At 47.0% G+C, this 18,442-nt stretch overlaps 1 long non-coding RNA gene across 1 annotated transcript; it reads right to left on the reverse strand.

Moving 5' to 3' along the window:
* Nucleotides 1-13,784: 13,784 nt before the first annotated feature.
* LOC120507055 lies at nt 13,785-18,062 on the reverse strand. Its single transcript, XR_005628667.1, has 4 exons — nt 17,766-18,062; nt 17,500-17,630; nt 15,523-15,788; nt 13,785-14,419 (listed from the first exon to the last, which is right to left on the reverse strand). It is a non-coding gene; the product is annotated as an uncharacterized LOC120507055 (long non-coding RNA).
* Nucleotides 18,063-18,442: the final 380 nt, after the last annotated feature.

Below are 18,442 nucleotides of genomic sequence, written 5' to 3' on the forward strand. Positions count from 1 at the left end.
TGCAGCACATGGGATGAGGGTGTTCTGCTGAACTGCTGGATCACCAGGGCTGCTGGGATCCTCACACAAACCTGTCTGGGATGCTGGAGCCAGAGCAGGCTGTGGCCATGCCTGCCAGTCCCAAGGTTCAGATATTATGGAGTTTTTGGTCCGCTATCACCTCCTGGGCCTTTTCCTGAGGCAGAATGAGGTTGTGTCCTGCTCTTATATGGAGAGACTGGATAGAGACTGTAAGGGTTTGTCAACTCTCTTGACAAAGGAGTCTGTTTGCTAGCCAACAGCCTTAATTCCAGTGTTTTGGGGGGGTTTTTTGGTATTTCTTTTCTTTCCACCCATAATGGCACCCTTCAGATGTTTTGGGGATGTACAGGCACCTGATATTCAGCATCCCTCTCTCTGCAGTGTTGTCTCTGAATCCATCAGATGCTGCAGGAAATCTCAAGTCCAAGCTCAGCTTTTGCCCCCACCCTGTTTTTTCTGGGTGCTGATTTGTGATCCTGGCAGCACAGGGCTCGGTGATGGGGCATCCTGGCACTGCTCTGGTGCAGTAAACAGGCTGTAAAAGGTCTGAATTGAAACCTGGGGGTACATAAGGGCAGGGATTGCAGGAGATGGTGGCAGGAACCTTCCTTCCACACAGAAGCACCTCAGTGCACTGGAAGGTGAGAGCCATTGCTCCCCAAAGAGGATCAGAAATAGCAGGTCTGATGGAGCCACAGAACATCACTGAGAACATGATCTCATTTCCTAATATGTTGAAATATCTCACCAACCTCTCAGGGGACTTATCCCTAGAAAGGAAGTTTTCTTAGCCATATCAGGAAGAAAAGAAAAATGGAGGAATGAAAAAAGTCATCATTGCTCTGACACCTGGAGATAACATTCAAAGCTAAGCGTTGGGCAGGATAACTCTGCTCCTAAACAAAGCTGATTTATTGGGAAAACTCATCCATTTACAGTCCATAAGTTAAGGGCTCAGGCTCTTTGCACAGAGGTGATTCAGTCATCAAGGAATATGGTTATAATGTTTTATGGGAATGTCTAAGACTTCCTCTCCACAGGACCCTGGCCGTTGCTGTTATGAAATACACAATGCTTTAGCATCTCGAAGTCCTACACACTGAGCCATAAAGACAAACATGAGTGATCTTGTATCTTCTGGGGCTTTATGGCATTATAAAATATGTTTTATGTTCCAATCAGCAGCGACAATTTATGAACAGAGAGGCTCAAGAAGATGTAACATCAGACTATGTATTTTAATACAGTTTGAGGGAACTGTAATGCCTTGAATGACATTTGCTCTCAGCACACACGGAAAATGAATAGTAATGCAGTGGAGATTGATGGTTTATTTCATCACGAAGGGTCTTCTGTGCAAAGAGTTTTATGGACGTTATAGACAATAACTAGTTGGCTTAAGGAACAGGATTTATTGGCCGTGTGGCCACCTTCTCCTGGAGTGCTCACATTTTCTCTGTGCCTTGTTTGTGAAATTTGTTAGCATCACTTCCAGGAGGTTTGGGGTTTTTTTTTTCGCTGCCTGTAAGTATGCAAATTAGAGCTGGAGATAGACACCAACCATTTTTATTAATGTTTCGTTTTATTTACACAATGTATCAGTTATAAGAAGGTGTTATGGAGTAACACTAAAATGATCTATTTTATATGCAACTCCTCTGGGGAATGAGAATAAAGCTGCTCAGAAGTGGAAGCAGGGCGGGCGTCAGACAAGAGTTAGAACATGCTCTTTGTGGAGTATTGGTCACATTTAAACATCCTGTTCTTAAGATTATGCTGAGAATTTATTGCTAGTGCTGGATTTTTGTGAGTTCAGCATGTTTTGGTAAAAAAAAAATCCTCAACTCTTCTGTTGTAATTCATCTTTGGTTATGCATTGCTGCAAAGAATGATATCCAAAGGATGTGCAGGCTGGCAGTGGCTTGGGGGATTGACTCTGCCAATAGAAGGCAGCTGTTGAGCCTGCAGTGGCCAGTCTGTGCTTCTGCTCCTCTGCCCAAAATCTTGGATTTTTTTACCCAAGTGGGGAAATCTTTCCATCTCAAATCTGTTCATCTTTTTCCTGCCATTTACTTGTGCCCAATCCACTAGCCAACACCATTTCCAAGAGTCCTGTGAAAAAAGAACTCATCCTCAGTCTCATACTAAATTGCATACTTTACCAGGGAAAATTTGGAAAACGTGTTTCTTTAAAGCCTCCTTGTGAGAAAGCAGGGAGAAAGATGACAGCATTGAGCTTTTGGGGATGGTCTGATAGGACAGCAGTGATTTGTGGAATGCTGGGCACTGCAGATATAATTTTTTAGCCTGCAGTGAAGCAGAGGAGAAGGTGACTGGTTTCCATGGAGGAGAGAGGGTTTGGATGCTGGTGAGCCCCTGCAGAGGCAGGGATGGAGGGAGCAGTGTGGGTTTAGTCTCCTCCTCCTGCTGTTGGAACAACAAGCTGAGGATGGCCAGGACCTGTCCCATCACACACCTGCCCTGGTGCCACCTCTGATGCATTTATGTGAAATTCCAGCACCAACTGCAGGTTGATTCTTCCAAAGCAGTGGGAAATTGTGCCAGGAATCAATGAAGAGAATCCCAGCCCTGTGATAAGGGCAGCATTTCAGGCATGAGGGATTTTAGGCAACAGTGGGCTGGGTCAACAACATCTTCACAGGAGAAAGGTGTCCATGAAACACCAAAAGGCTGAGATGTCACAGTGACACCCTGGTGTCCCCTCAAGGCAATGCCAGAGGTGAACATTTCACTCCTCAATGTCCCCCTTATTGTTCCTCCTGATTTATTTTTACTCTCAGAGTTTTATTAGTGCTGTTGACTCTCCTGTGCTTAGTACCTGCCCCTCCACAGTAATTAAGCATTAGCTAATATCTGCTCAATGAAAACCATAAAGAGAGCTTTATTATCAGGCAGGAAAAGGCTCCATTGATTTAGAAGACAGTTCAGGTGGTAATTTCCACGCCACCTTAAAGATCACTGCAAAGTGATCTCTGGAAGGTAATAAACAAGATGCAAAATCACCATGATAACATAAATCACCTTGAACTCACTTGATAAGGACCACGCCATGGATCCATCCAAGGGAATTGCTTTGTAATGCAGTATCAATGTCCCATTATTTTAAAGTGTTACTAAAGTACAAGTGAAAATGGGATGCTTTATAGGGTATGTGGGATTTTATCAAGCTCTTGTGTGTGGAGAGGAATGGGAGTGCATGGGTGGGTGTAGCAGTGATGGCATCTGCCAAGGGTGATCAGTTTGTCCTTCCAAACCTCTGTCACCTCAGTCCTCCCACAAAACAGCCTGTCCTTAAAACCAGGGCAGGAGAAGCTGAACCAGAGAAAACAACCCTGGACAACGACATTCTGGCTGCAGAGCCCAGCACTGGCAGGGAAAGGCTTGTGGAAGCACCTCCTCTCCTGCTGATTGCCCCGGAGCAGCCCCAGCTCCCGGGATGTCATGAGGAGCTCGGAGCAGAGGAGATGGATTAGGCCCTTCTGGCTGGCATGCCATGAATTATGTGTTAGCTCTACATCCAGCCATTCATTAGAGATTTACCAGCTGCTTTTTGCCTAAATATTTGCTTAAAACCCTCGGCATATTTCATTCCATAGATTATTTTTTCCTACCAGTTATGAATCAGGGCTAAAAGTGTTTTAGAAAGAAAACACCCTTTGCTGGAGTCAGATATTGCATTCAGTCAAAATCCACAAGAAACTTAAGACCAGTTGGAAATATGAAGGAGGTCATTCAAAATTTTGACTGGGACAGACACAGAATAAAGATGAGCTCATTTCTCCAATTTTCATGATCTCTCTACTCCAGCCCAATCAGTAAAAAAAATATATTTTAATTATAATTTTTATTTTCACTGTGTAATTTTTGCTTTTCAGTGTTCTAAGCCAATTTTTCTGCCATTCCTCCACAAGGATTTAGTAAATTTTGCTGTCAGTCTGGGAACCCTTCTCCAGCAACATTGGAGCTCTCAGCTGGTGCCCATCTTTCCTGTTGAAGGCAGTTGTTTTGACCCAAATTGTGGCTGGAACCACTGTAATCAGGGATATGGGAAGGCTGCTCTGTTTTACATGTCTATTTAATTTTGTTTCTATTATAAAGTCAAAATTGCAAACTTGCAATGAAGTTCCTAATTCTGCCCACTGGTGGCAAACAAACTTATAAAAGGTTGAAAAACCTGTGCATCTGTCTCAGCTCACCTTGGAAATTTCTGAACAAAGTTTGCAGCAACATTTAGTTTAATCTGATTTTAAATTATTTCAGGATAATTAGATGAGTAAATAATTGTAGAAGTTTTTCTTTTTAGTACAGCCTGAATTTTTATGCCATTCCTGAAGATTGAAAAAAAAATGGAGACAACTCAGAGAAACTTCAAATTCCAAATACAAACTTCTAGAACTTGCATCCAAGGTCAGAACTGGTGAGGAACCAGACTTTGCTGTCATGTAAGTCAACACAACCGTCAGGCAATGAACCCAGATGAATTAATTTGTGGAGCAATGTCAATGCTCCTGCAGTAAGGGAACTGGTACCAGCGTGTGCTGCAGGAGCTTTCCCAACCCAAACCAGCTGCAAATCTGCTCTAAGTGATTTTTTTTCCCTTACAGGTCCTTAATCCACTGGGTTAAAGCTTTACAGTGAACAGAGTACTGAGCAGGACAGACCAGCACTTCAGATTGCAGCCGCTCAAGGCAGTCATCCCACTCCTCTCAGTGTTTGAAATAAATCCTTACATGGGGATCTTAAAGAGCTGGACTAACTCGCCAAAGCATTAATGGGTGTTAAGTGGTGTGCTCAGATAAGAGTACATCCCATTGTTAGGAGTGACCGATAGAGCTCAGGGGTCAAGTGAAATTGGGCTTATCTGCTGGCAATTCAGCCTTTTTTCTTCCTGTTTGCTGTCTAGAATTTTCTTCTGCGGAAGAAAAAAAAAAAAAAAAAAAAAAAAAAAAGGAAAGGAAACTTTCTTCCTGTGTTTGCTGTCTAGAATTTTCTTCTGCGGGAAAAAAAAAAAAAAAAAAAAAAAAAAAGGAAAGGAAAGTGTAAAGTAGCCCATATTTTACTCAGGAGTCAAGCAGAAGATTCTTCAGGGCAGATGAAAGACAGACACAGCACTTTTTGTGGAAAAGCCAGGAGATGCCTTCCCTGCATGGTGAAATCCTTGGGACCATTGACTATCCCAGGGAAGGCAGAGCTCCTTTCATGAAGGCAGCAGCGCAGGAAAAAATCTTTTCCCATTAAGCATGAGCAGACAGAAGTCTCCTCATTAGTTTCTTTGGTGCACAGGAGCTGGCACCTGAACATGCCAAGTTTCCCTGGTGCCTCCTGGATTGCTGAGCCTCCCAAGGATGCTGTGGTCGGGCTCTGGATATGGCTCCAGCTCTGGAAAAGCAAGGACAGCACAGCAATCTGGAGCAAAGCTCCACTTTTCCACACTTTGCTGGACTCTAGCTGTAGCCAACATGTTTTGGAGTGAACTGGGTGGGATCAAGTCCCCATTTTTGGAAGGGACTTGCTGTTCTTGGCACAACAAAGTCCATTCTTGCCACCTGGGACATTCGCCCAAGATTTGATTAAATGGTTGATGTAACCAGGGTGAAGTGACATTCTTATGCACTGGGAGAGGTCCCAGCACATCCATTTCATGGGGCTGGCTTTCAGGGTGAGCACTGGGAATGCTCTGGGTCTGCCTCACCCAAGGGCACCTTCGCTGCTGTTACAGGAGCACCTTGTCATGGAGGTGGCATCAGAAGAAAGGCCCATTAAAAACAAATATCTATAATTTCTGCTTTTGTGGAAAGAGACCAGCTTTTGTTTAAAATGAGGAACTTGAAGTCACAAGAGAAACCAGCAGCTGAACTCTTTGTCGTGGTTCTCATGACAAAAGCCTGAGGGGTTTTGATCACTGTGAAATGGTTCAGACTGCTGGGCTGCACACAAACTCTTTTAAATAATCCCTGCTTTCCCAAGCTTCTTTCTGAAGCCCAAATCAGCATTTAACTGGCTGGGCAAATTCCCAGTCCCTGAGGTCAAGGGATGCTGTGCACTCACCTGCAGCAGTACCAGGATCTCACCCCCCTGTATTCCACTCTGTTTCCCTGCTGGCTGCCAAACCAGAAGGTTCCTGGATTTGTCATGACCACAGAAATACATTTTAACATGAGTGGTCTAATTCCACACTACCAGAGCTGAGTTTTGAGTTGTAAATGCAACCCTCTGAGCTCTTGACTCTGACCCACTTTCTGCCTAGAGCACAGCAGGAAGGCAACAGCTCCATCCCTCCCTCACTGGAATCAGATGGATCCCTCTAAAATATTATTGGAAGGCTAGAACAATTAAATGTGTTCTTCCCTGTGCATTAAAATGCAATAGCCATATTCAGTGGCAAAGAAGAGGTCTCTTCAACACAGTGTGTTAGAACAATTTGCTTATAAATTTGAAGGAGCCCGTGATTTCCTTGCATCTCTCTAATTTCAGTAGTGAGGGAACCCTGGAGTGTTGCAAAGCTGGGTAGGGAGGCTTTTACTGAGCTATCAAGTCTGAGAGCAGGAATAAAAATGTATATTTTCCTTCTTTCTGATTAATAGTTCCAGTCAACATCAGCTAACTTATTCCTATTGACAGATCTATGAAATACTTGCAGAATCAACAGCCATAAAGTGGATGGCAAAGCACTGGCACCATAAAGCCGTAACGTCCGTGTCTATTGCAATCAAGGCTTTTAAAACCTAATTACTTCTGGGTGACATCAGTCATATATTTTCGTGTGAAATTACAGTGGCATGCAAGTGCCCAGCAAAATAAAAGAAAACAAATGATGCCCTATAATAACAGAGAAGTGAACTGTCATTTTTAATCTGGCATGAAAGCTCCAACTGATGAAGCTTAATACAACTTGTTAAAACACCTAACAAGTGAGGAAGTGATTAAGTATTGTCCTTTTGCCTCTGGGAAATAGGATCTGCTCTCAGCAAGCACGGAGTGACTGAGATAGCCCTTTGGAGCTGATTGAGCTGCACATAAAGTAACTTCTAATGATCTCAGTCCACTTTGAGCCATAAAGATTTAGAAGGGACAATATTTTAGAAATGATCAAGTTCCACTCTTTTTATTAGTGAGGATAAAACACCTTTGTGGAGGAAATTAAACAGAATAAATTGCTGAAGCTTTCTGCAGCTTCCCTCATTTAGTGGTGTCAGAAGAGTGCAGCAGACACCAGCCTGGAGCAGGAGCTCATCCACAGCAGAGGGCACTGAGGAGGGAAACTGCCTTGTGCTTCCAAAGAGCTTTCAGCCTGGGAAAAATCCTTTGTGTGGTAAAATCCTTTGGAAGAACTCATTTCATCTGATTATTTTAGCTCCATCACTTCCCTGCGTGCCTGTGTTGCCTCCATCCCTGTGGGGAAATGAGGGATTTGGGACCAGCAGTGGGGTTTGGGGCTGGGCAGGGCACACAGAGCCTGAGGCTGCCCAGGATGCCTCTGCAGCCCTGGTGATGGAGGAGCATCCCTTGGAGCAGCACTCAGAGAGCTCCAGAGATGCTCTGCTCTGCTCTCCAAGTTCCTGCCTTCCTGCCAAGTCACCTCCAGCACTAATCCCCCCTCAGGGACAAACCCGCTGAAGTTCCCAGTTCCTGCAATGGACCATGGCAGAACCTGCTATAGTTTGTGCTTCTGGCTTTTATTAAGGACACGTTTTTCAGGAGATGTTTCTTTTATGGTGCTTAAATTAAGTTTTCAAGGTTAATTGTCCAATTTGATGGCTTTGGTTCAATAAATAATTCAGAGACAGTTTACGTCCTCCCATGTAAAGATGCCTACTGAGGTTACAGTCGCAGCCAGGCACTTCCTCTGATGTGCTATTAGCTAATGTGCTGGAGGTTTTTCCACTTCTCTTTGGAAGCATTTATGCTCTTTGAGAGGAAATTTGAATGGAACTGGAGATCAGTGGAAGGGATCATAGTGAAGACAGCCAAAGTCACCAAGCTATCGATAAAGTCATTGCCAATGTCCATTGTCCAGCGATTTTCCTGTTGTCATCCACCAAACAGCAATAGCACAGCAATAATTTTAGGTCTTAATAACAACTTCAGTTCAGCAGGTCAAATTGAGAAGTCTTTACATGTTCTTTGGGGACTCATCCTAGAGCAGCTAACTCAGAGAAACCTTTTCTCTGAGGCTCTGAATCTGAGACTCTGAGCTGATAGAGGTGCCATTAGAAATTTCCCTGCTAAACTGCTGTGTGGGATAGATGAAGTTGCTTCTCTTAGTCACATTTTTATAGCTCTCTTGCAAACAATCTACAAGACTGGTTTTCCTATTTGCTGTGTATAATGGGATCATAACCCTGCAGGGAGTCCCAGGTATCAATACAAAACCCCTCCTATAAACCATAAATATTCCTGTGGTGTGTTAGTGTGAGTTCCAGGGCTGGGAATTCCCAAGGGAGGGTAGATGGGAATGGTGTTTGCTCCTACCCCAGGGACCTGGAACTGACGAAAGAGAGGGATACTGCTTCTGCTACCAACATTGGGGGAATCTTGGGGGGCCAATCAGTAACTATCCCTACCACGCTACCAATAAATAAAGCAGAAGATTTGCAGTGCTTATTAAATACCATTTCTCCCTGTAAATCAAGCTCCACCCTGAGTTAACAGCATCAGATTCCCAGCCAACCCACATCCCCGGGGTCTGTAGGTGCTTGGCAGTCTCCAAAGCCACTGTCCCCCTCCAGCACCAGTGCAGGCTGTGGCCCCACGCTCCCCAAGGTGTCTGTGGGTCTCGGTGCGTTCAGGTGAGAGCCGAGCTGGAGCAGCCCTGCTGCTGACACTGCAATGCAGCTCCAATGCAGAGCTCCTGGCAGAGGGACATTGATTCAATGGTACAGTTGCTGTCCTTTAAACAGAGGTCACATTGCAGGGCTGGCTCTGCCTGTGTGTGCCCAGAGAGGATGGCTGGACCAGGAGTCTGAGTTAGGGCGAGATGCTGTGCCTGCTGCTCGTGCCAGGGCTGGGGACACGTGCCCGTGGCCCATCCACCTGTGCTGAGGATGCCCAGCTCTCCCAGGACAGAGGGCACAGGGATGCCCTCACCCTGGAAGGGCTGGGGGCTCAGCACATCAGAATCTGGTACCCAGAGGATGCTATTTCCACAGCTGTCTGCTCACTCCACCACCTGTTTTCGATCTACTCACTAAGTAAAAATATAATCTGAATTTCGCCTGCTAGAGCAAATTGTGGCTACAAATATTCTCACTTATTAAAAAAAAAAAAAAAGCAGTTATTGGCAACCTGGCTCAGAGCTTAGCAGGGCTTGCAGAGCAGCAGACTGTGAGGTTTGTTACTGGCAATGTATTCAGAAGGCATCTGATCAAAGCTATAAAAGGGGGGAAAAAATCATCAAGGCAACATTGTAAAAGATGATAGTTGTTAAATCTAATTTCAATACTCTGTGTGCATAACCTCTAACTCGGAGGCATCTAAGCATTCCAGACATGGCTGGTGCATTGTAATTTTTGCATCGTTTCACATTACTCACAAGGTGCATTAGATGGACACTGAAGGATGAATTATTCTTTTCAGCAAAACATTTTTGTGGAGTAAGTAAATTTATCTTGCGGGGAGAGTAAAAGGAAGAAATATGGCATTAAAATGTGCAGATCTGAGTTGAACACATCTCTCTTTTACAGGGAAACCATGATTTAAGTGCACTCTATTACTAATGTTTAATAAAAGCCATAATTCAGAATGTCAGGCTGAGGCTGTGTGCATTGAAACTATGATTTGGGGAAAAAATGACACGACCATTTTTCAGTACAGTAGCTCTTCTTTAAGCCATTTGTCTGCAGGCCTAAATTAGCTTTGAAGTGTACTTTATCTTTCCTAAAAAAGGCATTGATACAGCGATTATGCTTTATCAATTAATTTTACATGCAGCACTGGAGAGGACAGAGGTTCTTGGGGCTGGGTGCCTGTCACCTCCCCACCCCAGTGCAGGGTCATGTCACCTGCATCCTGCAGCACCCTGCACCTCGAGGGACCCTGGGACAGTCTGTGAGTGCACAGGCTGAGCTTCCACCTTCCTGTGAGATATTTCCCCAAATATTTGCTCTTCAGTGGGTGTCTCCCCACGTGCTCCCCATGTACCCCCTGTGTTGTCTGTAGAGTTGGCAGCAGACTGTCCATTGCTCCATCAGTTCTGGCTCTGGGGAAATGTGGAATTGACTAATGGATGGTGTCCCTTCCTCTGTCTTCACAGACCTGCAGCTGACCACCAGCTGGCCTCCACTTGCTGTGTAGCTGATATCTATTCTTCTGAAAAATTGTGAAGCTTTTGGCGCAGAGCAAACCCCCAGCAGTGCCTGAGAAACTGCAGAACAGCAATGCTGAGCTCAGAGCTGCACCGTGCTGCTGCAGCAGCCTGGTGGGACACCAGCTTGGGAACAGAACTGGAGTGTTCCATTCTCCAGCCACTCCATGACCCCTGAGAGGGCAGTTGAGCTGGTGGTCCTCCTGCAGCTCTATCAGACATGCCATTGATGTCTGCGTGTCCTCCCTAGGGGTCAGCCAGGGTTATCAGGGCCCCAGGGTTCATCAGATGGCTGTCAAGTGGAGTTTGTTGCAGCCAAGCTGCAAACAGCCTGGGAAAGTCCAACTGGAGCCCCAGGGTGTTCAGGGACGAGTAGCTGTTAAAAGCATTCTGGATTTTGTTCTGCTTTCTTTTACTCTGCTTCCCCTCAATGCCAGCTTTTTCTAGATTAAATAAAAGCAATAAACCAGCAGCTTGTCTGATCCCTGCTCTGCACCATCACGAGTGCTGCTGTCACTGAGCCTGCCCAGCTCCTGCTTCTTGATGCTTTTCTGAATCCCACTGCCTTTACAAGGCTGGGGACAGCTCTCTCCTGCTGCCTGTGACATCCCCAAGGGCGCCCAGCACAGCCCTCCTGGGGCACTGTACCAGCTCTGCAGATGGCCACGGATTCATCTGTTTTGATCTGCACGACTAGAAGTCACACCAGAAGGAAAAACAAAAATAAAGCTCCCCTTCCCTCTCTTCCATTTTCCTTTTCCCAGGATTCAGGGTGCTGGGACCTGCCTTGGGCTGAGCAGGCAGACTCTGAGGGGCTGCTGTGAGCCCGGAGGGACTGGCTCCTTGCATGTGCTCCATCCTTGGGAGTGTCATAAACCAGCATCGGGCTCCAAAGAACTTCCCAAAGTCGTGCCCACAGGTCAGTAACACCTGGATTTAAACCAAGCCAGAGCCCGTGCAGCAGCACACAGGGCTGCTTTACACCAGTGGAAGATCTGGGCCATTAAATATCACTTTCATTTACAATCTGACCTGCAGCTGGGACATTTATTAGCACAATCCAATTCCCCTCGGGGCAGGCAGAGCCTCAGAGCTCGATGCTGAGCCTGGTCCTCGCTGAGTGTCTCCCGAGGAAACACTACCTGTGCTGGGCTCTGCTCCCAGGCACCCCAGCGCCCGCAATTAAACTCTCCTTAAACTTTAAAGGCACACTTAAATGTGTGTTTATGGCCCCATTACTTTCTCTTTATAGCCCGAGGTGAAGGCTGGAATCCTGTCCGAGACATCTTAAAGGTTATATGTACAATTAGCTGGTTCTCATCACGTACTTTCATATTTCACTTCATAAGTCAAAACAAACCCCGAGGAATCAGCTGGGGGCCACAGGGAACGCGGGAGCACCGCTGGAACCAGGGACTGTCACCCCGCCAGGACACCCAGGGGTGGCTCTGCTACAGGGAGAACGATGCTGGGTGAGAGTGGAGCTGCCTCGTCGGGATTTCAGGCTCCCCTCTGCCGCTCCCTGACCTGCCTGAGATGTTGGGGCAGAGTCATTAATGACAGATGTGTAAACTTTTGCATGGAGGGATGCCAATATTTTGCATACTTACACAGCGCTGCCATAAATATTAATGCGGTGCTAATATGGGAAGTTCCACCAGCTGTGTCCATTCTCGGGGGATACTTCAACTATTTATATTCGGGGTAATGAGCAAGCTGTTATTATATAATCAGGCTGTTGGAGAAGCCTTTGGAATAAAAGTCTCACTGAGAATTAGCCAACAACAGGAGCGTGCTTGGAGCCACAAGACATCAGAGACTGAGTGATGGAAGGTTTGGCAGAGCAGAGGCAGGACAGGAGAAAAGCAGGGCAGGAGGAGAAAGGTACCGAGACTGAAGCTCCTGAGGAATTCTGACTGAGATGAGGGGTTTTTTGCACCCAAACACCAAAATTCTCTACCTGCAAAGTAATCCCAGATTTCTTGTATGAAAGATTAAGCCACCAAAGGAGGCAAAAATGAGCAATGTTTGCTCAGTGCTGAAAACCAGAAGCAAGAACAAACTTTGTTATGGTCTTCTCTCTACAAGCACAACCTGCTTGCTTTAATCAGAGTTAGAATGATGCTGCTTTCATCTGACTTGAGAATCAGCCTCTCTTCTCACACTGAAGTTGGATTTGTGTTGATTTTATTACTGTTTTGGACTCCCATAACACAAATGACTGATGAGTCAAATCTGTGCCGCATCCTTGGATGTATTAGGCTCCTATTGTCTTTTTTGCATCAAATCTATGCTTTTTATAAGGCAGACTTCTTCTTCTTAAAAAAAAAATATCTGGAGAACAGTTTGGAAGTGATTTAAATCCTCTCCCCCCCTTTTTTTGGGGAACGATGAACATTTAATTGAGTTGAAGGTGGATAAATGATCATTTTCTTCATCCTATATGGTAGTGAGTAGTAAATTACTTTACCAGGAAACCCAGTTATAATTGCAAAATTGATAACAGAGGTGTGAAAATTTACACCTGTGATAATAAAGACTAGCTTCCCATCGTACATCGACATTATATCTTGTGAGTTATCTCTTGTGCATGATCTAAATATTTCATATAACCCAGCAATCAGAGCCTTCAGCACGCCAAGCAAGAAATAACCTCCTTTTATATTTCATAGGCATATATATATATATATGTATTACAAACAACAGCACGTTCTGCATGCACCTACACACCTGCACAGCAGTGCTCCAGGGGTGGGTGTTCGTGTTCCTGAAAGCTGATGGAGAAACCCAACATTGTGCTGCAATGCAGGGTTTGGAGGCAGCGTGGCAGGGAGGGGTGGGCAGAGCATCGTAACCTTGGGCAGACCCAGATTAAAAATTGCTATTTGGCATCCTCCAGCTCTGAGCTGGACCCTGGTGAGCTGCTGAACAAGAGGAATCTGCCTCCTCCTCCTCCTCCTCCTCTCTGTCCTACCAGCTTTTCCCCAGGAAACTGCTGAGTAAAGGGAAGCACAGAACTTATGGTCAGTTTTGGCAGGGGCCGTGGAGCTGGGGCAGGATGAGGATCCCTGAGTGCTCCGGGGTCCTACTCGGGGCTCAAGACCCCTCAGGGGCTGGCACGATGCCACCACATGCTAAAGAGATGATACTCAGCTGGTAATTAAGCACTGCAATCAGCGGAGCTCTCAGCAGAGCCCGCTGAAATGAACTCTGTGCAGACTGAAATTAATACCGAGCATCCTAATGGGCAGGAGTGCACTCGCCAGGATTAACCCAAGAGGAAATCAAACCCTTCAGAGGAAGCTTTTGGCAGCAGGAATCGCCCCCTTATTATCCAGCAAAAGTCTCAGCGCTAATTCTGAATTAATCCATAATTTGGGAAGAATTTCTCAAGGTCAAGGCTTTTTTTTTAAATTTTTTTTTTATTTTTGCTAAGTCTGGTTGCACTGGATGCAGAAAGTGTTGGACGTTCCTGGGGGTTTCCATGGATTTGGGGTTTGGAACAAGGCTGTGCTGTGGCTGGTGGCAGGCACAGTCATTAAAACACAGGGATTAGAGCCTTCAACCTGAATCTGAGTCTAATCCATTACCCTGCTCACAGGGAATCACCAGGAACAGGAGCTAATTCCCTCCACTTAGGCTAAAAGAGATGGGCTCTTTAAAAAAGTTTGGTCTGGTTAACAGAGTTGTATCCAAGATCTCTGTTACTGAGGTGCCAAAGCCATAAAACACATAAATTGCCTCTTTCTCCTAATTTTAGCATGTCATTTCATAGATATAGATAGGCTTTTATATAGATATATATTTTATTATGCTCTATGTGTCTTAAGATATCATTACTTTTATCTTGGCCAGTTTATTAAAGATAATTATATGGAAGTTCCCATGCATTCTCCAAGATTGCAGTTGGCTGAGCTGGATGAGAACATTATGCTAACAAGAACATATTTTGCTGTGCAGGAGACAATCTTTTCTGGGCAGGAAGAAGTGAATAATTTTCCTTCTCTTTTTCTGCCTTCCAGTATTTTTCTTGAAGCTCATTTCAGTAGCAAGACATCTCCAGCTTCCCCTAGACTAAAGCAAGAGACAAGATGCAAGAGCCGTTGATTCACCTTAGGGAATACTTTGGAGAGATCAAAAAGTGCTCGTGTGCAAGCTGTTTCCTGTGGGAGGAGCATGGCAGTACAATCAATCCATGAATGCATTGTAAAATCAATGCTCTGTATAATTAGGGCACTCCAAGGGTAAAAAAAAAAAAAAAAAAAGAAAAAAAAAAGGAAAAAAAAAGGGAAAATTAAAAAGGGAAGATCTTCAGTGTCTACCAGGACTCTTGAAGGCTGGAGGAGTCACAAGCACCTGAACAAACAGATTTTAAGCCTGTTTCAGAGGCAGTGAGGGAAGATCTTGGGGGATTGATGTAAAACCTTTTGTCTTGGTGCTGGCTGTGAAATGCCAAGAGCTTGGGGATGGTGATCACAGGTGAGTCAACCTCCTCAGATCTCAGCTGGGACACCTGGGGCTCCAACACCCTGACCACCACTTCAGACTGCCAGTGAGAAACATTTTTGATGGCAAACCCCTCTGGCAGCAGCCAAAAATGGTCTGGGAGGAAAAAAGAGACCAGAAACCACCTTGGCTGCGGGTGGGGTGGCCAGGATCAAACCTTCCCCTGCAAATTCAGCCCTCCCCTCTGCCCTGCTGGTGGTGATGGTGGAGATCCTCTGTGTCCCACCTCCACACCCAGCAGTGCAGAAAGGCTCTGACCTCGGAAGATTCCTTTGGCATTTAAATATTTTCAGCCGTTTCTCAGAGACCAAACGGTCGTAACTCCCAGCTAAACACAAATGTTAACTATAGATCATGAAATACAGCAGGGTGTAAATAGTTCTCTTTTATAAGGCACTAAATTATAAGCAGAGACAATTAAGTTAGAAGACAAAAATTCCTTTAAATTAGCAGTCACTTTTGTGCAAGTTCTTGGTGAAAGTAATAATGTGTTTCTGCCTGAAAAATTCACTTTTTAGGGTATGTGGAGGCTGTTGCTGACTGCCGACCCTGTTGGCGCCCACTGCAGCTCTCAACAAAGCTTGGCTTGATAAATAAGGCTTTCAAATTTAAAGCTTAAACCACCCTTCAGTCTGATTTTTATTTATTCAACGCTAAAAGATCCAACTTACCCCCAAAGATCCTCTCCAGAAATTATGCTCCCAGGCAGGGGGGCAAAAAACAAACAAACAGTGCCTGGAATGGCCACAGCGCTGGTTAATGCTCCTCAGATGGGTCATTAGGTCTTTTATGGATTGTCAGCATGGAGAACTGATCCTGGTTCCAGGGCAAAGAAAACTACATCATATTAAAATACATGGCTCTTGTGGGACACAGCACTTCCACAGGGCTGCCTGCGAGTTTGGCAAGAGCCTGAAGTTGAGAAAGACAGATAACCCTGCAAATCAGAAAAGGCAGGTTTTCATCAATAGAAAATTACACATCCCTGGTGAGAACTCGCATCATTATCTATCAAGAAATAAATTGGCCTGAGTTCCTCTTAACTGGCTCATCTGCTGGGGTGTCGTGGTGGGAAGGACCTTTGTCTCCTGAGCAGCCACCGGTTCACTGGGTGCTTTAATTGCTTCTAGGAATAACTATTGATGGAGACATGCAAAGCTGCTCATGCCCCAGCTTCAAAGAAAAGGGTTTTTTAAAGGATTCACTGTCCTGGAATGCTTTGACTGCAGACACAGGTGGGGAGGGAGAGGTTCTTACGGGGAAGAGGTGCAAAGAATAGCCCAGTCCTCATCCATATGAAAACAGCTCCAGGAGCAGTGCTCCATATCAGAGCTTGGTTTTCAGAGGAGGATGAGAAACATCCTCAGGGCTATGAGAAGCACCCCGCAGGGCTGTGGGCCAGCTCTGCTGCAGCAGCTTTGAGCCTTTAAATCCAATTTTTGGGAAATGCATGGATCTGTTCCAAATAAAACACCCAGGAATGTGGAATGCAGGTGTCCCTCATCCTTTAGGATACTCAAGGCGTGCTGGATGTCTGGTAGCAAGGACAAAGTTTGTTGGCCATCACCCAGCTGATAGCACATGGGCAAGGACAACCCTTGGTTTGGGCTCTGTTGGCAGGAGAAAGCTGGCACGCCAAAATGGATTAATTATGCCCCAAAATAAGCGTGAAGGTACGGCTGGAGAGGAGTACCACCGGCAGGATTTCTGGCACAGAGGGAACGGGGAGGGGGAGGAGACGGGAAACTTCACAGCTCTTAAAGCTCGGCATCCTCCGTCACTGTGTCCGGGGCGGGCACGCGTGGAGAGAGCCTTTTCCAGGAGAGGGCACTCGTGGGAAACAGCAGCTCCAGGCGCTCCGGCCCGGCCAGCGGGAGCGCTTCCCCGGCCCCGGCACCCCGCATCTCGCATCCCACATCCCGCATCCTACATCCCACAGCCTGCATCCCGCACCCCGCATCCCGCACCCTGCATCCCGCATTCCGCACCCTGCATCCTGCATCCTGCACCCCGCATCTCGCACCCTTCATCCCGCATCCCCCCGCACCCTGCATCCTGCATCCCGCACCTCCCATCCCGCATCCCCCCGCACGGCCGGAACCCTCCGGGCAGTGGATCCCGCACCCCGCATCCCGCACCCCGCATTCCGCACCCTGCATTCCGCATTCCGCACCCTGCATCCTGCATCCCGCACCTCCCATCTCGCACCCTGCATCCTGCACCCCGCACCTCCCATCCCGCATCCCGCCGAGCCCGGTCCCGCATCCCTTCCCGCACGGCCGGAACCCTCCGGGCAGTGGGAGCCCCCGGCTCCCCGCATCCCTGTGCAGCGGCGCATCCCGCATCTCTCACCCTGCATCCTGCATCCTGCACCCCGCCTCTCGCACCCTTCATCCCGCATCCCCTCGCACCCTGCATCCTGCATCCCGCACCTCCCATCCCGCATCCCCCCGCACGGCCGGAACCCTCCGGGCAGTGGGAGCCCCCGGCTCCCCGCATCCCTGTGCAGCGGGCAGCGGGAATCCCCCGCATCCCTCTGCCCCAGGCTGAGGGGGATCCTCCTCCCCCCGCATCCCTCTGGACCGGGAAGGGGAATCTCCCGGTCCCCGCCTCCTTCCGGGCAGCGGGATCCCCCCGGCTCCCCGCACCCCTCTGCCACCGGCTGAGCCGCTGAGGCATTCATCAGGAGAACGTGGATCCTCGCTGATCCATTTGGATCCTCTCCCATTCCCCGTCTGTGCTGGGAGGATGCCGCTGTGTGCTTCAACAGCTATCAGCCCTGAAATAAAAGGAAAAAAAAAATTAAGAAAGGAAAAAAAAATCCCGATGTACAGGGGGAAAAAAAGCCCTTAGGCCAGTGGTGCGCTACGTGAGAGGGAAACATCTTGTATGCTAATTGGCTTTAGGTACTTACAGCAAGATTGAGACTTGTAGCATTGCCACAGATTGTTGGAAATTCCTCCGATAAGCTGACAGATGAATGTGTCTCTCTCATGGAGAGGTGAGAGAGCAGCAAAATACTTCCAAGAGCACAGGCAGTGAAGCAGAGATATTTCTGGCATGTCAACACGCCGGGGCGGTGAGAACGCTGACCACTCGCTGCGGGAGGGATGGGGAGAGAGGGAAGAGAAGGGGGAAGCAGCGGGCAGGCACGAAATGCTGATCTGCTGGCCACGTCCTGCACACCGAGAGGCAGCTCTGTGTGTGAAGAGCTCCATCAACTTGAATTACTGCTTGTGAAGCGAGGTGGGAGCGAGGGAGTAACGAGCCAGAATCCGGCCCGCAGCAGCACGGCCGGCCGGCAGAGGTGTAGGCTGAGATTAATGTCCCAGCACAGCTAATTGTTGGGACCTGTTTAACCATAAACCATGTTTATTTCTTTGGCTGAGATTTTTGATTTTTTTTTCAAGTTTCAGAATTAACTTTGCCCTTTAGCCATGGGCAGGGTTAATTTCTGCTGGGTTCCCAGCCCTGGGTGATGCTGGGGAGATCTCTGGCTGCTGGAGCAGAAGTGGGCAAGGCAGAGCTGTGTTGAGGTTTCCTCACAAGCACTCACCCTTCAGGCAAACCTTCACCTCCTCTCTGTGCTAT

The sequence above is a fragment of the Passer montanus genome, unplaced genomic scaffold (assembly GCF_014805655.1).
Source record: "Passer montanus isolate IOZ18808 unplaced genomic scaffold, ASM1480565v1 scaffold41, whole genome shotgun sequence".
NCBI classification, from domain to species: Eukaryota; Metazoa; Chordata; class Aves; order Passeriformes; family Passeridae; genus Passer; species Passer montanus.